This window comes from Orbicella faveolata, unplaced genomic scaffold (genome assembly GCF_042242905.1).
Source record: "Orbicella faveolata isolate gen_17 unplaced genomic scaffold, um_ofav_v1 contig_35, whole genome shotgun sequence".
Taxonomy (NCBI): Eukaryota; Metazoa; Cnidaria; class Anthozoa; order Scleractinia; family Merulinidae; genus Orbicella; species Orbicella faveolata.
Window position 1 is genome coordinate 22,224,868 of NW_028301564.1, and position 26,110 is coordinate 22,250,977.

General features: G+C 38.5%; 2 long non-coding RNA genes and 2 pseudogenes across 3 annotated transcripts in view; 1 reads left to right on the top strand and 3 right to left on the bottom strand.

Annotated features, from left to right (window-relative positions):
• Positions 1-2,783: 2,783 nt before the first annotated feature.
• LOC149103770 (uncharacterized) overlaps positions 2,784-26,110 on the bottom strand; it is a 28,452-nt gene continuing 5,125 nt past the window's right edge. For both annotated transcript variants that reach the window (XR_016201875.1, XR_016201874.1), the window contains exon 4: positions 2,784-2,978. This is a non-coding gene — a long non-coding RNA (uncharacterized LOC149103770). The remainder of the gene's footprint in view (positions 2,979-26,110) is intronic.
• On the bottom strand, positions 4,664-6,236 carry LOC149103771 (uncharacterized). The gene is made up of 2 exons (XR_016201877.1): positions 6,082-6,236; positions 4,664-4,744 (listed from the first exon to the last, which is right to left on the bottom strand). It is a non-coding gene; the product is annotated as an uncharacterized LOC149103771 (long non-coding RNA).
• On the top strand, positions 6,895-8,261 carry LOC149103772 (uncharacterized; annotated as a pseudogene).
• LOC149103773 (melanopsin-like) lies at positions 22,713-23,455 on the bottom strand (annotated as a pseudogene).

A 26,110-nucleotide genomic window follows, 5' to 3' on the forward strand; every position in this document is an offset into this window, starting at 1 on the left:
TTCACGAATCGCACTATTTTTTGCTCTAAATCGCATTTTTTCTCAGCTAATGAGACTGGGGCAGTAAAACAAAATGACCAATCAGATATCAAGGTTAGTTTAAAGCAGGATTTAAAGCAACTAACAAAAATTCAGCAAAATGAAAGGCAAAAAGCCATTGGGTGGAGAATTTTGCAACTATTATTGCCAAAATTTTGTTGTTGTTGGTTTTTTTTTCAAAACAATTGATGCATTTAATTAATTACAGTTTCTGAATGACGATTATGAGCTCCTTCAGGCTGAAGACCTACTTTAAGGGAAGTTTCTAACTTTCAGTGTTCATTTTGACGAATATTTTGGCGATTTTCCTTCAACACATCCATTGAACTATTGTTTTAGTGACTATTTATACATTTTTTAACAACTATCATTTTGACTTGATAATGACGTTAGCTCAACGTCGAAACGTCGTCGTTTTTTAACAAATTTTAAACTTTCTCAATATGCTTAGAAATACTTTATCGCAATTTTTTATAGTTAAAGATTTTCCTTCAACGTCTGCAAGAGCTCAACTCTGTCACTGTGAATTTACATAGTCAAAATACGCCCGCTCCATAAAACAGTGAATGAACGAACGTCTTCCGAAACTGGTGCCACTAGTCCCGCCATCTTGAAAATATCTGAAACAAATGACGCCGCATGAACTTGACAAGGTCCTCAGTATAAAGTTCTACGCCGAGGTTACAAAAAATAAACGGAGATGATAACGAGCTGGAATCCCTTGAAATCATGCAGAGTGTCATTGAACGGGTATTTAAAAGAGAAAAACTATCCACTGGGCATCGTGCACTCGAGGGAGTTTCACAACTCAGAAGAAATCCATCGCAGAATTACCACAAGCTGCACCTTCAAATTCCTTCGCCAAAGACAACTAGAAGTATCAGTCTCAACCACAGAAGAAAGGAAGGCTTTCCATCGTTGATTCAGGCGACGAGAATTGCACTTTTATGCATGAAGTAGACGGTTTTTCGTACTGACTTCAGAACTACTTGGTCCTTTGTTATGCTCGAATGAGTTTTCCTCACATGACATCGTTTTGCATACTAAGTGAAATGTAACGGCTTTTCCGGTTCCGCTATTTTCAACAAACCGGCTAATGGAACAACACACCAAAATCTAAAATTTAGGGCGATAAAATTGTGCGATTTCAAAACGGATCTAATAAATGGCCAATTGAAATTCGTGTCGTGCAATTTTGGTCAGAAATCATACTTGGGATTTCAAATTGAACTCGCGCTGCGCGCTCGTTCGATTTTGAAATCACGCCTATGATTTCAGACCAAATCGCACTTCACCCAGTTCAATTACCATTATAAAACGCTCTTGTCTATTTAACAAATAGATTGCATGTTGCCGTGCGTCTGTTCAGTAATAGATCACAGATGACGTCAAAATTGGTAAGAACAAAAAAGTGGCACAGAACAGACGCACGGCAACATGGAATCTATTTGTTTTATATAATTACGGAACAAAGTACTACGGATGAAGCTTTTTTTTATTTCAACATAACTCGAAAGCCGGCCTTTGGCCACTTTGGCGAACACGAAAAAAATGCGATTTGACTTAATCTATTGTCTATACAAAATGAAGCAATCTCATTGGTTGCTATGCGTAGTAAAGAATTGTGATTGGTCCAGGAAGATCACGCCACTGTCAAACTTGACTCGAGGGTCGCTTCTCGTGGAATGAAAACTTACGGCGAAAGCAGAGTTGAATTGCGAAATCTACAAATCTTAAAGAAAATGCTGGAAAAATCAAGTCAGTGTTTGTCATCGGAGCAGCCCTGTGGGCCGAAAAGCTTGGATGTTGCCTTGAATATTGCAGGAGTTGACAAAATACGTTCGGAAAACTTGCGGTTGCGGTAAACTGGAGGCCATTCCAATCCAAGGTTTGAGTGAAAGGAGCGTTAGTGACGGCGGAAATTTGTGTCCTTTGTGGTTGAATCAGTTTGGAATAGTCTCGGAGACACCTTTAAGCTGCGATACAATTGGCCGTGAGCTGTAGTTAGCTATACTTTGCTCACTGCTTTGCCCTCAAACGGACGGGAACATTCGCATCGGAAAGCAAGGTTATGTGCTTATTTTAGCTGATTTCAAGAAGTGATGTTCCTGACATCAATCAGTGTGTGAACAATATAATTATTTGAGACTGAGAAAAGTTGAATTTTTTAAATAAATTAATTTCATAGACATTTTGTTTATTGGGTTTGTCAAATTCGAGATAAAGGAACTGTTCTCGGCTTACCAAGGCCAATTTTGTCCTTGGTTTAGTCTCGCTCGACAGTCTGACGACTGAGACTGCTCGAGTATTTTTTCTGAGTCATTTTCTGAAAAAGAAACGGCTTTATCTTTCTTCTTCCTGCTTCTCGTACCTGTTCAATGCCTCGACAAGACTTTTTTTGTACTTTGTCTTTTGCCCAGACGCGTAAAATTATATCTAAATTCTCAAAACTTTCCGTCATTTTAAAACACAGAGGGAAGAACTTTGTAATGATGACGTCAATCATGCGTCTTTCCTCTAATAGATCATAGGCGGGAACCAATCAAAATGGGAGAATAACTTGGTTTATTATATAAATAATAATATCGGTTATTGACCAAACGTTACACCGTGCTGGCGAGATATTGGCAAAGTGAATGTCTGATGTGTGTTTGACGAAGTCGAAACATGTTAAAAAAATAAAAAATAAAAAAGCGATACCAGTCCCGCACACCAAAATGATTAACATAAAAAGAAAAACACACTTTAGTTTCAGCTTGCTTTTAATGATCTACGGCTCGCAGATATTTATTAATGCTGTCTCCATCCTTAGAAATGGGGTTTACAAGTGATACCGTCGCAGCCTGCACAAGGAACACAAATGGAATCTCCCTGGCAGGGATTGTGTTTGGCACACAGATCAGGGTAGCACGGAATAGGACTCTCTTGGGCACAAAGTACTAAAAAAAGCAACGTTGATGAAATAGTTTTTAGAAGAGCATGTTTTAAGTGTTTTTAAACCAATAAAAATCACTAAAAACTCATGACAATTTAACTAAATGTAATTCAGTTGTCAACTGCTAAGCAGATTGCAGTCATTAGGACAGCCGAACTGTTGTAAGCAAAGCTACTAATTATAGCGGAAGCCTTTCTCACGGTTAACTTTTCTCATTTGCATTATGATATAAACCAGCATGTATGTGAGGCAATTTCGGGCTATTTTGACGTTTCTGTCCGAAATCACCTCGCATCCATTTGATAACATTGTAATGCAAATGAGAAAAGTTAACCGTGAATATAATAGTTCATCTTTTTATTCTGTAAATATTTATATGAAGGCCACTGGTTTTTCAGTTACTACGTATACTGTTCTGTGTTTCCCTCGATAAACAAATGAAATGAAATGAAATGAAATGAAAAGAAAAGAAAAGAAAAGAAAAGAAAAGAAAAGAAAAGAAAAGAAAAGAAAAGAAAAGAAAAGAAAAGAAAAGAAAAGAAAAGAAAAGAAAAGAAAAGAAAAGAAAAGAAAAGAAAAGAAAAGAAAAGAAAAGAAAAGAAAAGAAAAGAAAAGAAAAGAAAAGAAAAGAAAAGAAAAGAAAAGAAAAGAAAAGAAAAGAAAAGAAAAGAAAAGAAAAGAAAAGAAAAGAAAAGAAAAGAAAAGAAAAGAAAAGAAAAGAAAAGAAAAGAAAAGAAAAGAAAAGAAAAGAAAAGAAAAGAAAAGAAAAGAAAAGAAAAGAAAAGAAAAGAAAAGAAAAGAAAAGAAAAGAAAAGAAAAGAAAAGAAAAGAAAAGAAAAGAAAAGAAAAGAAAAGAAAAGAAAAGAAAAGAAAAGAAAAGAAAAGAAAAGAAAAGAAAAGAAAAGAAAAGAAAAGAAAAGAAAAGAAAAGAAAAGAAAAGAAAAGAAAAGAAAAGAAAAGAAAAGAAAAGAAAAGAAAAGAAAAGAAAAGAAAAGAAAAGAAAAGAAAAGAAAAGAAAAGAAAAGAAAAGAAAAGAAAAGAAAAGAAAAGAAAAGAAAAGAAAAGGGCTGTTGACGGATACGATTATTGAAATAATAGGCACCAAGCCCAATTTTTTGGTAAACTCATTTCTCACAAGGAACGCTGTTTTAATAACATTATAAATGTGAAGGTGAATTAATCAACATGACACGAGCGTGGGACAAAGAAAAATTCTGAGTCCCCGACAGGAATCGAACCCATGACCTCCCGAACACCACCTTTATTAACTTATCACTACTTACGATGACTTCGATAGCGTTGATCCTAGCAGTATGCAGGACACCTGTCATATATGAACTAAGTTAAATGACCTTGCTCTCCATGAGTTCTCGTAGCTCAGTGGATAGAGCGCCCGCCCTGTGTTTGGAAGGTCATGGGTTCGATTCCTGTCGGGGACTCAGAATTTTTCTTTGTCCCACGCTCGCGTCATGTTGATTAATTCACCTTCACATTTCATTACCGTGCTTAAAATTCACCGTCTTTATTAACATTATAAATGTTGAAAATATTTTATAGATGAAATCTCAAGTCAAGAATGCACACCAAAAATTAACTCTGCCTAAGGTATCAGCAAATATATAAAAAAGGCAAAAACTGTTTTTGGAAAACGTATTAAGGTTATTATTTAAAACCAAATTATAAACTCACTTTTTGGGGCTGCAACGAAACAAAGCACATCAAGACGGTTAGAACAATGTATATCTTCATGGTTTGGACGCTTCAGCTCGCCTGTTAAGATAACAATAGTTCCTTAAAGTTTAAGCATATACACTCGAAGCAGCTTTGCCCATATGATAATGACTGTTTTTAAATAAGGACACCCTCTACAAGTCACATACATCGTGATGTTACAAAGAAGCCGCTTAATACGGAGGACACTACTTGAATAAGGATTCTTTCCGTATTACTTATTGCGTTCAACTCGACGAAAAAACATCTTGGGAAATATTTTGTAAATAATTAAGACAGTTCAGTTGTGGCTCATTGCTTTTTAAGCCGGTATACAACCAAAACATTTTGACGTACATTTTCCCTTAGAACTGGGAACTAAACGTTTACTCGATTATTGGCACTTATTGGCATCACCCTGCCTAGAGACGTCACAAACACATTTGTGCTCTCCCGAGGTGGAAGGGATAACAAAGGGTTTGACTGTGTACGGTTAATGAATCAAGATTTAGCAAAAATAAACTGAATGTAGAAAATCAATAACTTCAACATGACATGCAGTTTAAATTACAAACTTCAAGGTAAGGTAAAGCTGAAGTCTGCATATGAGCTAAGTGGCCCATCAGGCCGGAGCTTATCCCGGTTTCAGTAGCATGAAGTGACTAGGAGTATTTCTACTCCCTCCTGGATGGGATGCTAGTTCATCGAAGGGTTACCCTCAGCATTAAATTCACAGGTACCCATTTATACACCTGGGTGGAGAGAAGCACTTTGAGAGGAAAGCGTCTTGCCCAAGAACACAACACAATGTCCCCGGCCAGGGCTCGAACCAGGACCGCTCGATCCCCATGAGGCCACCGCGCCTCCACACAAAACAAACTGCAAAACAAACTGCAAGTAGTTCATTCAATTTCTCTTCGTTTCTTTGTTCTTACTTGTATTCCCAGATGAAAAGCTTATAATTTGTTAGGGATGACCTAAATGTTATAGGAGCTAGGTCAAGGTATTTTTGAGTTATTCTGGCCACGTACAAAACTACTTTCAACTTGAAGAAAACCTGAAAATAGTAATTTTCTAAGATTCAAAAAACCCCAAAGTGATAATAATAAACCATGAAGAAACAAGGATAGTTAAGGATGAAGAAGATTAACGTGGATTACAAACGACGACCATGAAAAATTTAGGCTTAACTTTTCAAGATGCACAAACCGGCAAAATGGACCTTGCCAGTGCCGGATAGCGAAATAGTGTTACCATCTTCTTGGGAATAAACCGAATTCAGAAGCTCCGACAATTGAACAAATTCTATTCCCCTTAAAGCCACTAGAACGCCTTCGAACCTTGAGCGTAAAGCAGACCTCAATATTTAAAGAAAACAATATACATACTCTACTCACTTGAGTTATAACTGCCGTAGAAACGAACTTCCGAGATCCTTCCAGGTTAAAGTGATGGCTGACAATGTTGCTTCGCCAAGAACACTTTTGTATATAACCACCGATTCATGACTCAGCAAAAACTACTGGTATAAATTATCAATATCTGTAATGCCTATGACGCACTGAAAATTAAATGAGTTAATAATAAGACATTTAGCTTTTTTCTTCCGCATTGCTTTACAACGTGACTTGCATCTCTAGGTGTTGAGCTTCTGTTGTGTTGGAATGACGTCGGTAGACATAGTTGTTTTCAAATGTAAATAGTCATAAACACACGGTGTAAAAACCATTAAACGAACAATTTATGGCCTAGTAGTCGTTGTTTCTAAATGCCTTCTATGGTGGGCCTTCTATATTGTTCGTTTAATGTCATTTATTAAATTCTCAACCTCGGATAATGCAATTATAGCTTTCTGATTGGTTCACTAGATCTCGGTTACCAGCCATTATACCTGCGTTTGACCTTATACGGAAATGAATGCGGCAAATGTCGTTCAGCATAAAATTTTTCCCGGGAAGCCAAGTTTCGTCGACAGAAAAAAAAAATGGATGAAAAAAGCAGATTTGGTGAGCTATCCACGGAAGAAATACAAGAAATCATGGACAAGGCTGTCCCAGAAACAACAAAAAAAGCCACAAAGTTCGGGATGAGATTATTTAACGGTACGTACCCGTTAATTTTCAATTAAAAGTTGCAAAATTTCAAATACGACCGTCGAGATTTTACGCATTCATGAAGGTTACGTAACAACAACAACAATATTTACCTTAATGTTAGAGTGGCTTGCTAGTCCTGGTGGCACCACATTTTCAAAATCAATACAAGAAATGTCAAAAGAAGAGCTGAACGTTTGTTTGAAGTGCTTTTACACGTCAGCGAGGAAGAAAGATGGCACATATTATAAGAGTTCATCCACGAAATCCATAAGAGCCGCCATTGATCGTTTTCTTCGCTCGCCGCCACACAACAAACCGTTTTCCATAATCTCTGACCCCGCTTTCACTGAGGCAAATAAAGTTTTGGACGCTTTCGTGAAAGACCTAAGGAAAACGGGTAAAATAGTTGGCGTCGTTCACAAAAACGCAATCTCGAAAGAGCAGGTGAAGAAACTATTTGAGAGCGGCGAACTCGGCCCAGCCGACAGTTTGAATCCTGCCCAGTTACAGAGGACGGCTTGGTTCTACCTCGGCCTCTTTTTTGGAAGACGGGGACGTAAAAACCAGCGACAGCTGACACCCGCAATGCTTTCTCTACGAAAAACTCCACAAGGGGTTGAATACTACGAACTGAACAGAAGTCAGCCTGGTTACTTGCCGGCTACAAAAAATCACCAGTGAGGCCTCGCAGATGCTGAGGATGAATCGGATGCGAAGATATTTTCCGTCCCGGCATCTGAAAGATGTCCAGTGGAAACGCTCAAGAACTACTTGGGTCATCTCAATCCAACGTCAGATGCTCTGTTTCAGAGACCAAGAGATGGTCAAAGCAAGAAGTTCAATCCCGCAGCCGACAAAATCTGGTTTTGCAGCGCACCTCTGGGTACAACTACGCTCGACAACGTGATGAAAGAGATGTCAAAGCGAGCAGGTATAGAACCACATCTCACAAACCACTGCCTGAGAGCTACATCTGTCACAGTGCTTTCCGACCATAATTGCGAGACGAGGCACATCAAGTCCATAACGGGACACAAGTCTGACCAGGCAGTTGAGTCCTACAACGAGCGGCCTTCGATGGAACAACAACAGAAGATGTCACTCGCTCTCAGTGATTTCATTGGAAATGCGTCTTCTGGTAGTGCCACTTCAGTGCAGGGGAAGGAAAACGAAATACAGCAGCAGAGCAGACCAATGCCAGACGAATTTCCCCATCAAGAGTCCGGGAGAGCAGTTCTTGTCGAAAACAATTTTTCCACCAGTTCAACCTCCGTTTCACGGCATGGCGATCAGAGAAGCTTTCCCCAGTATTTTTACAACTGTAGTGTAAATGTCCACAATTATTACTCTTCCCGATGAGTTTGAACTTTGAACACTTGAGGACACTGCAGTAAGGTTTTTACCAGTACAAAACAGACCGTGAAGTTTGGATTACTGTAAATTGAGTTCAACGGTAATTTGCTTCGCTTTTGATTTTTCATTCAACTGCTCGCACGGCGGTGCACTCATCATGTGATCATGAGATCATGTAGTTTTGGCGCCCGGAAGTCACCTCACTTTCCGGTCGTTTCTTAAACTTAAATAAAAATTTAGCAAAACCGAAGGTTGAGAATTTAATAAAACAATTATTCCATTCGCGCTTGTTGGATATGAGATTGGTTATAGCCAACTCGGCCCTACGGGCCTCGTTGGCTATTTACCATCTCATATCCAACGCGCGCTCATGGAATAATTGTTAAATATCCTTATGTCGTTGATTTAGACCACTGTTATGGACATTTAAAGATCACTATGTCTTCTGGCGTCATACCAACAAAATACAAGCTCAATATAAGAAGATGCAAGGTCAAATTTTTAGATATAATTCGGGTTGTAAAGCAACACGGATAAAGAAGTTGAATGTATTATTTTTATCTCAGTTATTTTCGCTGTATCGCGGGCATTATATATAGAGGATATTACTCGGTGGCGAGAAGATACGAATTTTATGTTCCAGTGGCAAGAACAATATCTCACGAGGGGTGTATTTTCCAGTAAAACACTCGTCTCTGTGTAATAAATATTGATATTTCACAGTTGTAGTTTTCGCTTAATCATGATCGTTACCATGGGCATTATATATATTGATATTTCACAGTTGTAATTTTCGCTTAATCATGGTCGTTTGCAACGTAAAGCAGTTTCATCGTGTAGGAACGATTTCAGTCTTTGCTTTAACTCGATGCACGAATGGTACTTTTAACGGACGTTAGAGCGGCCCTCTTAAGGAACAATGGCTTGCAAAAAATCCTATGCAATTATTACAAGTAATACATTTGAAACCACTTTCATAGGGTCCTGTCAGACACGGATCAAAATGGCACCTCCCAGGATGTGCTTCTGGGTTGTAAAGCAACGCGGAAGCAAGAAGTTGTATGTATTATTTTTATCTCAGTTATTTTCGCTGTACCTTGGGTATTATATATATTGATATTTCACAGTAGTAATTTTCGCTTAATCATGGTCGTTTGCAATGTAAAGCAGTTTTCTTCGTGTAGGAGCAATCTCAGTCTTTGCTTTAACCTGATGCACGAATGGTACTATTAACGGAGGTTAGAGCGGCCCTCTACAGGAACTATGGTTTGCAAAAAAATCCTATGGAATTATTACAAGCAATACATTTGAAACCACTTTCACAGGGTCCTGTCAGACACGAATCAAAATGGCATCTCACAAGATGTGCGTCTGGACAAATTTCTGCAAAAAAAAAAAAAAAAAAAAAAAAAAATCATAAGAATAAAATACAACGTTTGTCACTTGGTTGATAGGAAAGCGTGCTTCAGTGTTGTAAGCTTAAACCAAATATTAGTGCTAGTTAGGCTAAATAGGCCAGAGTAAATCAAGTAAGATGTTGTTTGGTAATCGGAGTGTTGACATGTTAGAGCACAGCCTGCTTCTACAGTGTAGCAGTGTGCGAAGCGGCGTGTTGCTTACACACAGCGTATGTTCTGAAAATATGTCGATACTATCCTGTCCAGCACAAAGATGGATCTGTAGAGTGAAGATCTTTGCCAGTTTTGTCATTTGGGGAATGTGCTCAGCTGAACTATCGTAAATTTAAAAATGACCGTTTTAAAAAGAAAGCGCTCTGGAAACGGAATGAAAATTCTCGATTGAAGAGCTTGTTACAAGAAAGACCTTTCTGCTGAAAGAGTGGTTTACATTTTTTGGATAAAAACGTTCACGACAAGAAAAAAATCGAAAGAGGAAAAAAATACTAATGTTGCCTACAAAATTTGTAACAGTTTGCTTCACAGTTGTTGAACTGATTACATTATATCTGCCCATGTTTACTTTAAAAAATTTAAGGGATGCGATTTAGAGAAAATATTAATTATTCGTTGTGCGTGATCAGACGCATCATCAAATTAAAATTTGATGTAAATTTGATGTCAAACACGAGAGACAGTGTTTCTTTGGGATATCCAAACGCTGAGAAGAGAGTTGAAAATACGACGCGCAGCAGAGTATTTTTGACGAAATCAGAGGTGTTTCGATGTCCGATGAAACACTGTTTCGAGTGTTTGATATGTCTTCTCAATTGAAAGAAGAACTAAGGAGTAAACGGAGAAGTATAATCGTCAAAATCTATGCTAATTAAGACGGAGTATCCAAACCTCCTTCACGGTTGTGATTTCCTTTGTTTTAAATTGATGAATTATCAATGAGTTTGAGAAGTTTCGTCTGGACATGTAAAACTCGAGTTCTCAAAATAGCTTTCTTAGCTTTTAGTTTAAACACGACCCCACAAGAAGACCTATTGCTTTAAACTAAATCGTGTGTAAATAAAAGATTGCTGCTATTGTTTTAGATATATAGGCAAAATCGTTTATGATGTCGAAATGAAAGTGATATGTTTCCCCCATTCTAGAAGAATCGCTGTTGCAACCTAAAACGTCGAAGACATAAAAGGGGAAAACACGATAACACGACTCCAGTGCTCTTGTTAAAAATCAAAACTCGTATGTAGTAAAGAACGGAAAATTTGTAGCTAATCGTAAGTGTAATTGTTAATGTTTTGTCGATGAAGAACTCGTTTGTTGTCTTGACACTATTCAATATTGTGGTGTATTTTGTACTCCCGCCGATAAGAGTCTGGGTACGTCAGTAGCCTCGTTTACGTGCTGTTACGTCAGATCAACGCGCTCTTGGATCAGGTCCCCCATGTGCTCGACGTAGCGTTGTACTTGTTGTGCTTATTAAAGTTCAAGTACTTAACAAATATCAGACCAGGCGTTTTTCATGTTTCAACATGCAGAAGAGATGTGAGAACAAGACTTGACTGACGCACTGACTTTGCGCGCCAAATTGGTGACTGATCAGAACATATGAGTCAAGCGCCCGCCTTTCCACTCTTTTTTAAAATTTCACAGTCCGGTACAAATGACGTGACTTTGCTCACCACAGGGTAAAGAGGAGAGTTCCTTTTAGTTTACGAATTAGTTACTTTATCTGTGGCAAAACGTATAGAAACAGAATAATATATGAGTCATAAACTGCGTGTCATCTTGTTAGTTTTTAAGCTAGATTACAAATTTCCAAACGTTTTAATTTTTTTTTTATTGCTTTTGGTGCTTAGCGTTTTTCGGACAAGGTTTTAAGCGCTCGCAGCTGCGCGTAAAATTTGAAAAAGGTATTTTAATTCTAAATACATACTCATTCAGTGTTGGGACTGCAAAGAAACAAGGCACATCACCACAAAGGCAATGTATATCTTTATGGCTTGGTTGTTGGCGATTGCAGTCCAGTCTAAAGTTCCTTAATGATTGAACGAAAAACACTGGGACTAACTCTTTATACTGTTCATAATGGAGCTACAATAACAGAAGGAGGTGTTGTATTTAATTTCCTCTCGTTCTTATCGCTCTTAGATATATTCTCACATGAGCGGAATACTTTCAAACCGTATTCAGCGGCTGGTGACGAGACGTTGGAGGATAGTTTAGTGTATAGTTCTGTAACCAGCCATTTGCGTCGTCTTTAATTTATACCGCAATAGGTTCGCGGCATTTGACACAGTAAACAATCCATGCCTCTTACTAACCGAGTTCGAGAGCCGTACTGTAAGGGCCTGTTTACAAGGAGGAAGGGTTACCCTAGCAAGCGGGTTAACCCTAGCTGGAGGGCAAAAGATAGCCCGGGTTCAGAAGCAAAATTTCACAGGTAGGGTAACCCTACAACCCGGCACTTAATGCGCGATTACACTTAAAGGGTCTGGAAACAAATAGAATGTTAACCCGGGTAGGCGGTTTAACCCTACCTGGAGTGTTTACAAGAGAAAAAGTTAACCCGCCTGCCAGGATAACCCTAACATCCAGATAGGGTAACCCGCCTACCCGGTAGCTGCCTTGTAAACACGACGGAGAAAAAAAAAAAACAGGAAATGTGTGAGTGCTAGGGTAACCCGCTTGCTAGGGTAGCCCTCTCATCTTGTAAACAGACCCTAAGTTACGGATCGAGTTTTTTCCCCATCGATTTATGGCCCAAACTGGCCATAAATCGAAGGGGAGAAACGAGGATCCGTTGCTTACAGTACGTACCGAGAAAACGAGGTTATTAATAATGGTAATTGAACTGAGTGGAGTGCAATTTGGTCTGAAATCATACGCGTGATTTCAAAATCGAACGAGCGCGCAGCGCGAGTTCGATTTGAAATCACAAGTATGATTTCAGACCAAAATTGCACTCCACTCAGTTCAATTGCCACTTTATTAGATCCATTTTGAAATCGCACAATTTTATCGCCTTAATTTTTAGACTTTTGGTGTATTGTTCCAGTAGCCGATTTGTTAAAAAAAAGCGGAACCGGAAACGCCTTTACGTCTCATTTAGTATGCAAAACGATGTCATGTGACGAAAACTCATCCGAGCATGACAAAGAAACAAGCGGTTTTGAAGTCAGAACGAAAATAGTCTGCTTCAGGTATAAAAGTTCAATTCTCGTCGCCTGAATCAATGATGGAAGGTCTTTCTTTCTTCTGTGGTTGAGGCTGAGACTTTTCATTGTCTTTGGAGAAGGAATTTGAAGGTGCATCCTGCGTAATTCTGCGATGGATTTCTTTTGAGTTGTGAAACTCCCTCGAGTGCACGATGTCCAGTGGATGGTACGTTTTTTTTCTTTCATACCGTTTAATGGCATAATTTTAAGGGAGTCCAGCTCGTTATCACCTCCGTTTCTTTTTGTGACCTCGGCGAAGGACTCAATACTCAGGACCTTGTCAAGTTCTTGCGGCGCCATTTGTTTCAAGATATTTCCAAGATGGCGGGACTAACACCAGCTTCGTAAGACGTTCATTCATTCACTGTTTTGTGGAGCGGGGCGTATTTTGACTATGTTTATTCACAGCGACAGAGTTGAGCTCTTTTGTTGCTTCGTTTGAAACTACCAGAAACCTGGAAACATCTACCTTCTTGAGATGGCCCTGAATTTGTTGTTGTGTGGTTTTCGTTTGTTTATGTTTTACTGGACTCGGTATCATACGGATTTTGAGCAGATGTTGAAGAAAAATCGCCAAAATATTCGTCAAAATGGACACTGAAAGTTGGAAACTTCCATTAAAGTAGGTGTTCAGCCTGAAGGAGCTGATAATCGTCATTTAGAAACTGCAATTAATTACATTCGTCAAGTTTTTTGGAAAAAAACACAATAACAACAAAGTTTTGGCAATACTAGTTGCTAAATTCTCCAAACAATGGCTTTTTGCCTTTCATTTTCTTGAAATTTTATTGTTTACTTTAAACTAATATTGCAATCTGATTTGTTGTTTTGTTTTACTGTCCCATTCTCAATGGCTGAGAAGAAGATGCGATCTAGAGCAAAAAATAGTGCGATTCGTGAATAAATCGCACCATTGAGAGCCAATCAGATTGCAAGGATAACCAGTGATTTCAAAATGGATTTAATAAAGACATTTATTATATCTCTACTGTGTGTCTGACGGGTTCGAGAAAGCTTTCTATTCACGCCGAACGGCTCCAAATTTCTGACGCACCTCGAAAGCACACGAGTCAATTTGAAATCGTTGTTAAGTGAGTCTTAAGAGGCCCTGCACCTAAGAAACGACCGATGATTTCCGGCTAAAAAAAAAAATCGGCCGATTTTTATCTCCCAAGTAGAGGTTACCGAATACTATTTAAAAATGAATTTCTTTTGTTTCAGTTTCGCTTTAAACCAAAAATATCGAGCCGCAAAGTTTTTCCGTCTGAAAGCAGCAAAATCAGGCCGAAAATAAGCCCCCGCAAAAAACTGTTTAGAAATTACTATCGCAACGCAAAATAATGATAAAACTACACAGTGTTGAAGAAAAAGGCCTTTTAATGCAATATCATTCGATAAACATCAAAAAGCTGCCGACGCGATTAACAAATAAAGTTTCAAATATTGCATACTAAATTAGATGGAGCGTTGGAGCTGATTTTAAAATAATTATTTCTCAAAAGTTCAACGCTTTTGAAAGCAATCACAGTGATGAATGAGACATTGGAGGGATACAAATCACGTTTCTGGAAAAACATTTTTCGGCCAAAGTATATTGACCTTGTACAAAGCGTTCAAAGTTACCGTGTTTACCGTTATCCTGCTACTTCGGCGAAACGCTTCTCTTTTGCCAATACGGCCGTGGATAGCGTGTTAAACGCCACTTTAAACCTTGCTAGGCATTCAGGGACTATCCTGGGTAGAAGGATGTAGAATTGAAAGAGAAAGGAAGATGAAAAATATGCAGAAAAAGAAAATAACTCGAAATTACCATCTGCTAACGAAAGTTGAATCTGGAAAATGTCGTCGCGTGACAGCAGCCAATGACGTCATTTGTCACGTAAAGGTCGCAAGAGCGTGGGAAAACGAGTCTGCAATGTCCTTCGGGCGGTCAGCGGCTAGAGATCCAGTCGTGACCCATAACTCAGATCACGCTGCCGCCAAAACGGTGTGGCGGTTGGGGAAGTTTTTCTTTTTGAGTGACCATCATTTGTGAAAAATAACATAACATTGTTCCACTAAACGTTTTCTGGCCGGGAAAAATTGTTTTCCTATTTGTGCATTCGTTTGGATTCCACCGCTATTGATACAAATGACGTCAATGGCCGCTGTCACGCGACGACATTTTCCAGATTGAACTTTCGTTAGCAGATGGTAATTTCGAGTTATTTTCTTTTTCTGTGTATTTTTCATCATCCTTTCTCTTTTAATTCTTCTTCCTTCTACTTAGGACGGTCTTTGAATGCCTAGCAAGGTTTAAAGTGACGTTTAACACGCTATCCACGGCCGTATTGGCAAAAGAGAAGTGTTTCGCCGAAGTAGCAGGATAACGGTAAAAACGGTAACTTTGAACACTTTGTACAAGGTCAATATACTTTGGCCGAAAAATGTTTTTCCAGAAACGTGATTTGTATCCCTCCAATGTCTCATTCATCACTGTGATTGCTTTCAAAAGCGTTGAACTTTTGAGAAATAATTATTTTAAAATCAGCTCCAACGCTCCATCTAATTTAGTATGCAATATTTGAAACTTTATTTGCTAATCGCTTCGGCAGTTTTTTGATGTTTATCGAATGATATTGCATTAAAAGGCCTTTTTCTTCAACACTGTGTAGTTTTATCATTATTTTGCGTTGCGATAGTAATTTCTAAACAGTTTTTTGCGGGGGCTTATTTTCGGCCTGATTTTGCTGCTTTCAGACGGAAAAACTTTGCGGCTCGATATTTTTGGTTTAAAGCGAAACTGAAACAAAAGAAATTCATTTTTAAATAGTATTCGGTAACCTCTACTTGAGAGATAAAAATCGGCCGATTTTATTTTTTAGCCGGAAATCATCGGTCGTTTCTTAGGCGCAGGGCCTCTTAAGTCTTAAGCGGGTTTTTACACGCAATTTCAGAAGTTTTAAACTTTTGCTTGCTAAGAAACTTAGGAAAACTTGACGATCGCGATGAATCACGAAACATTTTGGCAACAAAAACAGCTTTTAATTTTAACGGGCCGTACAGTAGAATATGGCCCACTAAATTGACCAATCACAGCGTGTACTAGCTGATAGATATAATAAGTAAACAATATTTTTTATTACAAACCTTCCAGATGGAATGCTTCCGAGAGTAAACAGATTCTGTGACAATCAAACCTCTCGGAAGACATTTTAAAAAAGAGCCCGCTCAATATTTAACCGGAAGGGCAGTCAATATAATATAAACATATGAGATATATACTTTTTCTCACTTGACCAGTAACGGAATTTTAAATAACTTTCCGAATGCTCTCAGACGACAGCTAAGGTTGGCAGTGTTCCTTCACCAAACATAGGCACGCAAGGCGTGCAAGAGTTATTTTTTTGTGAACTATAAGTCTCGGAGATAGGAGCATTCATGGAACTGTTTACAGTAATGATTTGGTTGATTTGACAAGTTTTTTGGTTGCGATGTACAGCAAGAAAGAAACTGGGAGTTTATGATGTACATACGATGTTACATCGGTAATGGTAAGATAACTAAATAGTAAGCCCTAAAATGTTTGACTGAACAAACTACAGTAATCTGACACGTCTCCAGATTAATGTAGATACCATCTTATTTTCTAACAGGCAATTTTATTCGTTCTTTGATACAACCCACACTGTGATTGGTCTGACACGCGCACATGCATAACTCCCTCACTCACCGATCACGTAGCCCTTCCCCGGGGGGAGGACTCCCTTATATGGGCCATATAGGTCTGTGCAGCCCCGAAGGGTATGGTTTTTCAGCCGTTTTGGTCATAAATAGGGTATCGATTTTAGCTGGTTTTGTTCATTTTGATGATAAATAGGGTACGGTTTTTGCACTCTAGCCTTGATATGGGTATGCTTTAAGAAGAAGCCACTTTTTCATCATTATCGAAAAGAAAATCAACAAAAGCCCTTCACAAATTTATATGTTTACCGTAATTTATCATTGGTTTGAACTAGGGAGCTAATTAATTAAGTGTATTATCGTTTGTCTCACGATGTAGTCACTTGAGATGTAGATCGCGACGTTTCGACTGCTTACTGAAGCATGGATACCCACGATCAAGAAACACAACAACAGGAGAACGGTACAACAGCGGACCACTGAGGGAACAGCTACTCGCCGGAATAATGGAACAATAGGAGGATCGAAATGCACCAATCACAGCCGACCTTTGTGATATAAATGATACCGTGCAATCAGTCGACCTTATCGCCTGAAGAAGACTAGCAGTAAGCAGTCGAAACGTCGCGATCTACATCTCAAGTGACTACATCGTGAGACAAACGATAATACACTTTATTATCGCATCTACCACGATGAATAACAACAACCTTTTCCTCGACATAGGGAGCTAATTATAACGCAGGTCTGAAACAGGGTTTTGATTTGAGGTCAGGTCGTAAATAGGGTTTGGAATTTTTGGTCAGGTCATAAATAGGGTAAGGAATATCGCAGATTTTGGTCATAAACAGGGTAAGGGTTTTGGGAAGCGGGCCGCACACCCCCGATCAATTTTTCTGGGAGTACCCCCTCGGGAGCCCTTCCAGCCCCCAGGAGGAATTTTTGCTCAAAAATACTCAAGTTAAGAGAACTTTTCGCATTTTATACGAGTCGTAAGTTTACCCTTTTTACACAACACAACGCAACAACACTACTTCACCGAAAATTGAAAGAAAGAGAAAAAGCCTCTCTGACACGTTGAAAGTCTGATTTAATTAAATTGCGCTCTAACATGGTGCCACACAGTCTTCAAAGAACATTTGAACAGTTTTCATACTTTTTACCTTTAAAAATATCGGACTGAAAAGAATGTCATAAAATGCCCATCAAATAAAAATATTAAACTGCTACTGCAGAGACGTAAAAACACTCTAGAAATGAAAGCTTCTTTTTTGTTTAATATCCTGGGAACAATAGCCGATAACTTGTAAGCTCTAATTGAATTTACTCCCATATGAAAAACAAAAGTGTCGAGTTACCATTTGTAACTAAAAATAGCAAACATCTCGTGGGAACAAATGGTGACGATTCGTCAGCTCTAATTGAATTTACTACCTTGTGAAAAACAAGAGTGTCAAATTACCCATTGTAACTAAAAAATAAAAATACCTCGTTATATTTGCATGCAATAAGAACAAAACAATCGTTACCTGCACTTACTATTGTAAACGTTAGAACTGCTTCAAATCTAAATAGTCTCGTCTCCTCTAAAACATGTCCCAAGAACTAGAACTGACGATTCGTGACCTCTAATTGAACTAACTCCTTGTGAAAAACAAAAGTATCAAGTTACCCTTTGTAATTAAAAATAAAAATATCTCGTGCCATTTGCCTACTACTCATGAACTGCTTCAAAACTCAAGACTCATCTCGTTCATAACTAGCCACCATTACACTGAAAATTATGCACTCTAAAACAACCCAATGTACGTATGTAACTGTCACACTCCCCTCCAAACCGGACTTAAAAGCACAAACCGGCAACATACACGTCACTATTTATTTTTCAATTACCAAAGTCCTTGCGTTTATACATACCTTGTATTTCTCAAGTATCATTTACCTTTACAACAAGAAATTTGATTGGCTGTTCATAGTAGATCCAATCTGATTGGTGTGACATACATACATCTCTCACTCACTCACTCACTCACTCACTCACCCATTGACCCGTCCATAACATACCCGACGCGCCGACTAAGAGGTATTTTTTTTACAAAAAAATAACTCAAAAATGAATCACGTTTTGAAAATGGGTTCTTTTATACATAGCAATGGAATCATGATTCAGCGAAACCTTCTCATGGAAAATATCAATAATGCCCATGACACAGCTAAAATTATTGATGCAAGTAAATAATTTATTAACTTCTCCTTCGTCGTTCTTCTGTTAAGGTTCAACCTGCCTCCGCATATCGACTTGATTGGTTTGAATGGGTGTGACGTTGGCATAAATTATCGCTATAAGTACAAATCTTGTAGTAAAAATGGAACGACATAAAATTCCTAAAGAAACGACCCTTGTTATTCTCGGAAGTATTAGCCTTTGGGGCTCGCTACTTTCGAGGGGTCTTTACTTTGGGGAGCAAATATCGTAAAGTTGGTGTGATTGAGCTGTACGTTTGTTTTTACAAAATAAAAGACGGAAAGTATTAAAAACAGTTCTTAAAAATGAGGTTGGCCCTTCATGTCTAGATCTTATTGCCTGTGGTCGGGAGGAAAGCCAGTCTGATATGGTAAATGTTTCTACTTCATGACGTTCTGTTATGTTAGTCTGCTGTATCAATATCTGCACTTCTCGAGTTTTCAATCTCAATTTAAAGAGAGACGTTCTTTTTAATGCACTCGTCTTTTCTGCGGGTTTTGTTTAACACGGTTCAACATGAACTGATGACGCACGTACTGATATTTAGCAACGCTACGTGGCATAAGCGACACCTTCCCTTGTTGTAGAGTGACGAAGAACCCCCCGCCCCCGTCCCTATTGCTGGATGCGTTGCTGAGAACAACACTCTGAAGCAAAGGCGATATATGCGGTTGCTCCTGTTTAACAGAAATAGCGCAAATGTATACACGCATGACAACATTCTTTATTACAATGTAAGTAGTAACGCTTAACATGATAGATTTTTTCCGTTTTCCTGGTAACTACAAAACTGATATTATATGTCAACTAAATAAATAAAAATAAAATAAATAAATAAATCACTTTTTGTAAGTGTCGAAGTGTTTAACACTACTGTAATAATTGGGGACACTGAAATAAGCAAATAAATGTTGTAACCTGAAGATTTTTCAACAAATATAATGGGCCAAAGTCTTGCCTCTATTCACTTTTGTCTATAACATCCTCAGATTGGCAACTGGCACAGAATCACCTTGCTAGCATAAAAACATCAAGTAGATTATACGAACGAGAATATTCCACTGTTTACCAAAAATTATCTAAAACCATTTCAACTACAGAATGTCAAGGCCAACAAACCGCGAAAATATATACAGACTGTAAACAAAAACCCTGCAACTGAACACTCGAGTAAAACACAAGTGAAAAGCTGTTTATAAAGGCGTCAATGTTAATCAGTTTAATAAGCATAATAAAGTATCCAGTAATTAACTGGTGTCAATGGTCGTTAAGAGGTGTTAAGTTCGGACTTTAAGTGAGCAATTACACTACAGCAAATTACTAGTAAAATTGCCAATTAGAATGAGTTTTCAATCGGTTTTGAAACTGATTCTTCAGATGGTGTTTAAGTAGTTCCTTTCAGGATAACGCTCACTAATTATATCCCGTTCTCGCCAACATGTTAAACATGTTTAAAAGTGGTTTAGCTTTTTGAAAATTAGTTTTTTGTGCTATGCAAACCCCACAACTAATCAAGGTAAAAACCTGTTTGATTGAAATATCTGAGTAAGATGGTTTGGAATTTCTCTTCTCAAAATGACTGCAAAGCGCAATTGACAAATTGGAAAAAACCAAACCTGATTTAGTTGAACTAGTTTAGTTGGTGTGAATAGGCATTATGAGACGATTTCATTAAACAGCTGAACAACTGTGAGGCTTCTCGGCAGGCCTTTTCATTTTACAACCGTGACTCTTGCGACTCGTTTGTCAGTGTGGGTGTCATCTCTTCTTCGTCCGTTTTCAAGCTACCTTTTGCCAGTTGTAATTTATTGCCGGTCATTCGAGAAAATGCATTGTACATCTTCCTGTTCAAACTAATGTACAACCATGGGTTAATGGCGCTGTTGTTGTAGTCAAGCCAATAGCAGGCTGCTGCGGCAAGTTGGCTAGCAACTCAAGAGTTTCAACAATTAGTCCTATTTTAAACTACCATGTCATGGTCAAAAATCCGATAGCACCCTAGCTATCGGCTTTTAAACATTTTCCCCTGAAAATCGATGACAGAACCCCCGAAGATAAATGCATGTTAAAGCTAAAAACCTGGTCTACATGTTCCATTAAAATTTGCAGTCCCCGATTATGACTGCAGCAAAATGCTTTTAGAATGGGCAAGTACCTCAGTTGACCCAAATGAATTATTTGAGATTGCTTCTTGCTCACTCTGTTTTCAAAATGACAGACTTTATTCCAGGTAAAATCTATGGATTGCCGGTTACAGTAAGATTTTGTAATTCTGATTACCGAAAATTCAATGGATGATAAAACATGAACTGACATTTTCACTTACCTGGTTGTGTGGTCTATGACTTTGAGTGTGTATTGTGAACACCCTGTACCAAAAGCGGGAAACTGAAATTTGGTGATTGAAAAACTTTGGAATCACGATGCTCTCTAAACTGTAATACTTATTCATGCGTAGAATAATTACGTTTGTCGGGTGTTTACTCGCTGTGAACACTATCGACTGTGGCGTGTCTTTGTTGATCAAAGCATTAGACAATAACTTTGCATATCATCCAAACAAAAGACTCGTGTCCTTGAAAAGACGATGTAACTCAGCTGAATGGGATTCTTTAGTCGTGGATTACAACAAACAACAATAGGTAAGGTAGGTAAGGTGAAACTTTATTTATGCAGGGTGGCCCATTCAGCACAGTGGCTGGTATCCAGAGCTGTAACCAAGGTGCTCCGTGGGCGAGAAGTTGGTCCTTTGTGTTAATTGGTCGTTGTCTTTAGAAGCGAAGGTGTGTACTCACAACGGCAAATTGAGTAAATATCACTTTCAATATTTACAGTTATCCAAATGGGTTAACGGGACTTGTTAACCTTTGGTCTTGGCACGTTTTGGAATATTAGCACGAAATTTAAATCGGTATGTTAAAAGGGAGTTTATATGACGGGTTATATTCAGTCAGATTCTTTGTGACTACAATTAAATGATAAAACAATAATATTATTACAATTATGGTAATTAAGTCATGATACAACAATATTTTTATAAATATTATAATTAAATGATAATACAACAAGAGAAAAGGAACATAATGTGGTTAAGATTGGGAAGATTGAGATCAGTTTTTAAAGATCAGCATTCAGGACATGCCTGAATTAGCCGCAAATAAGAGAATCAAGCGACATCTCAAAGACAACATTTGCTTTCATGAAATATTGTCAAGATTGATTTTTCACGTTAATCGCACGCGTTGCGAAGCTATGTACCTGTTAGGCTCAAAGCTGTGGTAATCAGACTTTTCTCGTGGCCTTTTGCGACATTATTTCATGGCACTTGGGAGGTCGGTGAATAAACAATAGCCTCCATTTGGCGCGAAAATATGCTCGGATATTTGTCCACGGCCATTATCTGTTCCGAGAAGCGATGCTCGAGGAAAATTGTGAGCTTTGAGGAACAGGTAAAATGTCTAAGGACAAATATCCAAGCACATTTTCAAAGTGAAATGGAGGCTATTATGTTTATAATCCTTCAAAAATTTTTTGCAACACGCCCAGTTTTGAAAATTGGGGAATATTCTGGGAATATTCGGTCACCGGACGCGTTTAGACCAATTGCGCGCGAGCGAAAATATTTGATGGATTATAATTATATTGTTCCTGATTTTGTAATACTTCAAATGCAAACAATATTGGAAATTTCAAAAATGATTTGATATCCTCTCAGATATCCAGCTCTTTCGCAGACCGAATCCACAATGAGAAAATTTGAGTGTTTGACGTCGCGTTGCACCCATTAGGCAAAAAACACGTGAAAACCTTAGGCGCCATTTCTATGGTCTCGGATACTCGAGACAACCTTACTCCTAGAAAACTTAATCGGAAGTTTATATGTGAAAAGTTGTTCCAGTTGGCCGAGGATAAAAAGGTCACCCTGCGAAAATGAAACTCAGCAAAACTTTCGTGGCTTCAAAACATAATAACTCCAAGACACATTTTGTTGTTATTTAAAGCAATTTCACTAAAACAGTGCTTAGATGCCGGACCATTAAGCATTATTTACGCAAAAAGTATTGAATGAATGAAGTTTTGGGTCTGCTTAAATCTGTTTTGTTGGTTGATACCGCACCTTGCGGTGTACTCTGCGTTTGATCTTTGGCTCAATGCACTCATGATACGGGATAAAGAATGATGATTGTAAGTAGTGGAAATAACTGGAATAAGGCCAGGCCCGTAATGTTGTATACCATGAGCGCATACCTATTCCACGCAAACTTGCAATATGTTTGTTGACCAACGTTTTCCGTTGTGTAATAGTAGACGATGGGAATGCAATAAGCTATCGACACAAACCACGTTGTAAACAGTGGGACAGCCCTCATCTTTCGTGTGACCAGCATCGCGTTCAACGGAAATACAATAGCCACAAATCTGTCAACAGCAATCAAAACCAGGCTTAGAATGGACACTATAATCGATGCTATTCTACAGAACACTCCCACTTTGCACCCAACGGTTGCCAGAGGACCTTGTATGAGACTTCCACTGCTCGTTATAATCTCATCAGTAAGGTACAGAGGCCAGGTGGTAAGGCTGGAAAGAAAGTCTGAGACCGCCATGTTCACATAGTAGCAGTTGATGCTTGTCCTGAGGCTTGCCGTTTTGTACACCGCTGCAATCACCAAAATGTTTCCGATAAGCCCTCCTAAGCTTATCACAGCCAGGGCCGTTGTGAAGAACACAGAAACACCGCCCGGGCAAGGCGGATTTCCACTGGTATCGATGTGAGTAGAGTTGTTCATGTTTCCGCTGGTTCTTGCGTACCTTCCGGGATCTCAGTAACAGGTAAAGTTTGTTGTTATCGTAGGATGACTGCAAAAATTTTTTACCCGGCGATTGAAACCAGCGCCCCATCAGCAGTAACAAAATTATTATCCAATGCCAAGTCCTACACAGATAGGAAGAATATCGCCCATCAATTAAATACGCATTTTATAAATGTGGCTAGAAATCTTTCTGAAGACCTCCCGCCGAGCGATACAAATCCTTACCTGGACAGTTTCGCGGAATCTACACACACGAAGTACAGGACGCAAAAATGGGACTAGAGCTCAAAAAATCTTCCATTGGAGCCCCAAAATGTATTAAACTAGCATGCCTCTTTAATAAGTGAGGCACTTACAGAAATCTATAATCAATCCTTGCAACAAGAAACCGTTAACATTAAAAAATTGTAATTTTATCTATAAATGCAAATTGTTAGAAATGAAGTTTGTTGTAGTTGTTGTTATGCAGTTTTTTAATTTCTTTATCGAAAAATAATTGATGCGAATGGAAAGATTCCCAGTGATCAGATGAGACGAGACTAAGTTCCAGCACGAAATCTCGCAGAGAAGTGGAGGGACTGTTGATTAAAGAGCACTGACATTTCAAATTCTCCTGTTGTCCTCGCGTTTTGCAAACCACGGTGCGAGAAACATGGCTGTATTTCGAAATAAAACTTTCAGTCTGGCTCAAATGAAACACTTGGAAACTTTCCACCGCCCCTCCCCCCCCCCCCCCCCCCAAAGAAATTAGACCTGTATGGGAATAAAATTACCGGATTGATGGCTATGCTAAGTGATGCAATCACAAACTAGGCAAAACCTAAAATCCCCTGCATATTTCACCGCCTGTAATAATCGATTAGTTTTATTGTGGTGAGTGCAAATTTGAAATTACGCCAAACCGCCAAGTTCATAACCGGATTTAGCCATTACACTCCAGCTTCTTCAATCGTAAAAAAGATCTTTAGCATTGTTAACGGACCCTTAACGAGGCCATCATGAAATAACCAAGACATGATTCCTTCTAACATCACAATTTTAGAGAACAGCTAGAGACGTTTGATTATTTTGATCCCCGACAAACACGGAAAAGTAGCCAAGATGGTTTGAACCTTACTTTTAATTTGCAGTGCGATTCAATGCAAACAGATGGTCGAACAGCTGTCCAAAGTCTTCATTAAATAAAGCAAGAAGACCACTGTGTTTCCACTACTTAAACTAGCTTGCCATTTGCCTTGTATCAAATCTCTTTAGTTTGTTCTGACTTAAACCCGTACTTCTACATCACTGGGGACGGATGCTTTTTACTTCAAAACACTGTTTTGAAGCTCATGTAAGCTTCTGTAAAACAACATTGCTATGAGTGCACCATCAATGCAATGCACCATCAATGCCAGTTTTGGATGCGGTTTAATGTAGTTAAGAAAGCAAGTCACCAAATTAAACATGGTTTTAAAGTTATAATCATCCAAAAAGCAAGTTTGCTCTGAGAATGGCGGTGCACCATCAATGTTAAGTTTGGATGCCGTTTAATCGAGCTAACCGGATTTACAGTCTAGCGATAACACTCCAACTGCTTCAAATTGAAAATAAGGAAGGAGTTTAATATTATTTACGTCGCCATCATATATCAAAAGTATACCTACAAACACAGTCTTTGCAATTGAGGGCCGTTTCTCACACATGTATACATAGCGGTCTCGATTGATGTAGCTTGACCCTAAGACATACACGGTAAAAATAGCGAAGTGTGGTTGAACTCCAGTTGAAAATACTAATTCCAACGCTGAAAATTACAATAAACCTGGTTGAAATCGACCTCACCTTAAATTCACTTTTCTTGCCGGCAAGGCGATTGAATACAAAAAGATGGTCGAACAACAGTCCAAAGATTTGAATCAAGAATCAAGAATGAATCAGCAAGATGACTACATTTTCCCACATTTTTCCATTTACCAGTATTATGCTTCAACGTGTACTAAAACCAATACTTCAATAACAAGACAGAAACAAAGATATAAGACATGTAACACGAGTTATTGACATAATGATGGAACAAGCAAACATAATTTAAATTCTGACAATCGAACTAATGATTTTTCTGCCTTTTGCTAAGGGTGTTTTCTGAAAGAGTTTATAGCGAGAAAAAACTCTTTGAAGTTTGGGAGAACTTTAAAAACTGTGGAAACACTCGCCTTTCGGCTCGTTCTCTCAAACTTTCAACTGTATTTCTATAAACCCCCCCCCCCCCCAAAAAAAAAAAAAAAAACCGGAAAATGTTGTCTCTTTCTGAATTAATCGATGACCAATATAAGGAACAGGTGCTGGTAGAAAAAAACGTCTCTTAAACAGTCACCTTACCTTAATGACCACTGCTGGAACACATGGTTTCCATGTTTAAACGGTACAGTCTTTTTGTTGATTGATATGCCCGATCGCCCACGCTAATTGTTAGCTATAGCTTTTAACGAAATTGAGTGCTCGACTAAATTCATTAAATGTTGGTTAGATTACGACAATAGTCAAAACTTAAAACTTTGTAAGGGTTCGAGTGATTGTCGGGGGTCTTCCTAAACGTTTGGTTGATATTTGTTGATCTTCGGAAGGCAAGGGTTCAGATGATCTTTTGAA